The sequence below is a fragment of the Eptesicus fuscus genome, chromosome 5, assembly GCF_027574615.1.
Source record: "Eptesicus fuscus isolate TK198812 chromosome 5, DD_ASM_mEF_20220401, whole genome shotgun sequence".
Taxonomy (NCBI): domain Eukaryota; kingdom Metazoa; phylum Chordata; class Mammalia; order Chiroptera; family Vespertilionidae; genus Eptesicus; species Eptesicus fuscus.
In genome coordinates, this window is record NC_072477.1 from 2,911,598 (window position 1) to 2,915,407 (window position 3,810).

Here is a 3,810-nt window from a genome sequence, read left to right on the forward strand (position 1 = left end):
GGAGGACGGACCAGCCTGGCTCCTGGAACCCACGCCCTCCTCCCCATCCCCTCTCCTCCCCAGAAGGGAGCGTGGGCTGGTAGGGAACCCAGCAGAGGGAACCCCAGCCCTGCCCCTCGCCTGCTGCGGGGCCTTTCCGATCTGGCCTCCTGTTCGCCCCTTGTGGGCTTCATGCCCCCAGTGTAGGCTCTCTCTCCCTCCCTCCTCGCTTCCCTCCCTCTCTCTCCTGCCCTGGGGCCCTGACCTTAGCGTTTCGTTTGCCTCAAGTGTCATCGTAATAAATGGCCTTTCTCCCAGTGCTCATCTAGGTGGTTAGAATAGCAAACATTACTTGCAAATTTGTCATCCTTTCCCTAAAAAGATTTTTTTTAAAAGCCACTAAAATTAGTATTTTCCTCAGGGACTAAACAGCACATTCATTCAATCCAAGACCATGTCCGCAAACGGAAGCGGGTGTTTGCCCCCCAGGAGACAGGATTGTCGTCACAGCGGGAGGGGGGCTGCCGTCTGGTGGACAGAGGCTGGGGGGCGCTCAGCGTCCTGCCAGGGACCGGCCGGCCTTCCGATGAGGGTGAGCGGCCCCGCGTGTCCACGGCGCCGGCGGGACACTGAAGCCTCGTGTGCTCTGCAGCGCCCCACTTCGGGGACCATCGGGGGGGAAGGTTTGTCCGGGAAACACGTGCTGGGCCAGAGACGCCTCTGCACGCCGGCCGTTCACCCAGGAAACAGGTCTCCACGTCGATGCTCAGTCCTCGGGGGCCCAGAAGGTGCAGATACTCCCCCCCCTCCCCACGCCCTGTCTGCACGGGGTGAGCCCCGAATGAAGGAGCTGGCCTAGGGTCCCGTGTCCCAGGCAGAATGAATGGCATTAAGCCTGGAGAACCCGTTGGCTGGTGCTGCCTCCGGAGGGGTCTGGGCTCCGGAGGAGGAGACAGAGTCCGCCTCCCACCTGCACTCACTTCACTCACCAGGCGAGACCATGCCATTTGCATGTGTTATCTTCCCCCCCCCCCCTCTCTCTCTCTCTCTCTCTCTCTCTCTCTCTCTCTCTCTCGCTGAGGCCTCAGTGGATTTGCAAGTTAAATGCACGCAGGTTACAGCTGCACCAGGTAGGCAACCGCCTTCCTTGCTGAGTGACCCGCTACCGCTAGCAGAACTTGTGAGGACTATCACACGGACGTACAATCTGGCGGAATATGCTAGTAATAGACCTGGAGGCCCGAAGCACGAGATTCCTGCAAGCGTAGGCCATCCTTCCCCCGCTGCCGGCACCGGCTTCCCTCTGGCACCCAGGACCCAGGCTCCCCTCGCAGCCCCGGCTTCGAACGGAAGGACGTCTGGTCTAACTAGCATATTCCGCTTTTATTATTATAGATATGACATGACATAATAGTGATGAACAATGTAATTAATAGAAGTGTTTTTTACCTCATTACCAAACACCCCTCCTACAGTCTGATACCTTGTTCCACTCTAAATGTGGACGCTCATGCACACGCAGGGTGACCAGATAAGATAGAGGACACACTTAACATTTGAATTTCAGATCAACAATGAGTAATTTCTCTGTCTCTGTCCCACGCAATATCTGGGAATGTTTATACCAAAACAGTATTGTGTGGGTCTAAATTTCAAATGCAACTGGGCACGCTCTATGTTTATTTGTCACATCTGGCGGCCCTGTGTACACACGCCTCACACATTCCTGCACGGGCCTTCACAGGCACATGCGTGCACACTGACACGCTCAGCACAGGAAGGGCTGCATGTCCAGCCATGGAGCCAGGCGCCGCACGTGCACAGGTGACATCTCACACACACACACACACACACACACACACCCCGCTGTCGCCGAGCACAGTTGGGTCCCCGAGTGCCTCAGAGTTGCGTCTACACCCCGGGGTCTGGGGTTGCTTCCTGGGGCCGTTCCCCCCCCCACCCCAGTTCCTCTGGGAACCTGCCATTGCTGGCGGCCTGGTCGGGAGCAGAGGCCTGGCCCGTGGCTTCCCCTCAGCCCAGCCGGCCGCAGCCCCCCTGTCCCCGGGACCTCCCTGTCCCCCACAGCGTCTCCGTTGCTGGCTGGCCGGCTGGTGGCCTTCCTCCGAGCAGGCCTCTTCCCTCCGGCTCCCCGGCTGCTCATATCCTGGTTTACGGCCCCCGACAGCGCGAGGGCCTGCAGGCGGGATGTTCTGAGGTTTTTATTGGCATCTCCGTCAAGATGGGGCGGGGGTCCTTTGGGCCTTCCGGAGACGCTTTATTGGGGCCGGCCCTCCAGACGGCCCCCCAGACGGCCCCCCGACGGGCCGGGCGCGATTTCCAGGGGAATCTGGTTTCTCCGGCCGCGGCCTGTGTTTGGCTTGGCAGCGCCTCCGGCCCGTCTCGCTGCTCACCTCGCGGGCGTGCGTGGCCTGTGGGTGGAGAGGTGGCGGGTAGCCGTCCCCCGCGGCCGCAGGGACAAACGCGCTTTGTGTCTGCGGAGCAGGTGGAGAGGAGAGAGCTCGGGCCCTCGGTGCTCAGGGGACCGCTCTGGAGTTGGAGGACGTTAAAACGCAAATAAAAACCACGCCACGCCGGCTGCACCTTGGGAACCGAGCTCGCTCGCTGGTGAGAAGGTTGAATGGCTGGCTCTCAATTACCGCCAACTCCCCGGGGCCCCGGAGAGGAAAGAGGCAGGTGGGATTAATATTCTGCACCGGGATTTGAAGCTAAAAAACCAGTGGGGGTTAAGTTCACTCTCAGCTCAGAACAACACGAGGCAGGAGTGGCCCAGGCGCCTGAGGCAGGGAAGGAAGTGGCTGCCCCCGGGGTCCCTGCGGCAATAGCGGCCCCTCCTCCATTGGGTTGGCCCCTAAACCACACGGACATCCACCCTTATTAAAGATACATGGTTCTTACTGATTTTTAGAGAGAGAGGAAGAGAGAGGGGGAGAGGGGTAGAAACATCAATGATGAGAGAGAACCATTGATCAGCTGCCTCCTGCACACCCCGCACTGGGGATTGAGCCACAACCCAGCATGTGCCCTGACCGGGAACATGGCCACCTCTTGGTTCATAGGTCAACACTCAACCACTGAGGCACGCAGCAGGGCCATCCAACCTATTCTTAATCAAAGACTTAATGTTAGTATTATGGACTGCATTGTGTCGCTCAAATCCATATGCTGACGCCCTGACCTCCCGCCGACTGTGCCTGCATTTGGAGATGGGGTTTGTAAAGGGGTGATTAGGTTATAATGAGGCCACTAGGGTGGCTCCGAGGCAGTATCACGGGTGCCCTTATAAGCAGAGGCGGTTAGGACACACAGCAAGAAGGAAGACCCGGAGAGCAGCAGGAAGGAGGCGGCCTGCTGCAAGCCGGGGAGAGAGGCCTCAGAGGAAACCAGCCCCGCCGACTCCCTGATTTTGGACTTGCAGCCTCCCGTGCTGTGAGGGGAATAAATGTCTGCTGTGTGAGCCCCCTGGCCCACGGTGCTTTGTGCTTGGCCCCAGCAGACTAACACGGTTAACGATAAGAAGTAGCTCGCAGACCAGCCGGCGTGGCTCAGTGGTTGAGCGTTGACCTATGAACCAGGAGGTTCGATTCCCATTCAGGGCACAGGCCCAGGTTTCAGGCTCGATTCCCAGTAGGGGGTGTGCAGGAGGCAGCCAATCCATGGTTCTCTCTCATCATTGATGTGTTTATCTCTCTCTCCCTCTCCCTTCCTCTCTCTGAAATCAATAAAATATATATTTTTTAAATAATAATAAATTTAAAAAAAAAGAAGCTCCAGAGAGAAGTCTACTTTTATTTTTCATGCGTGACAGATTTG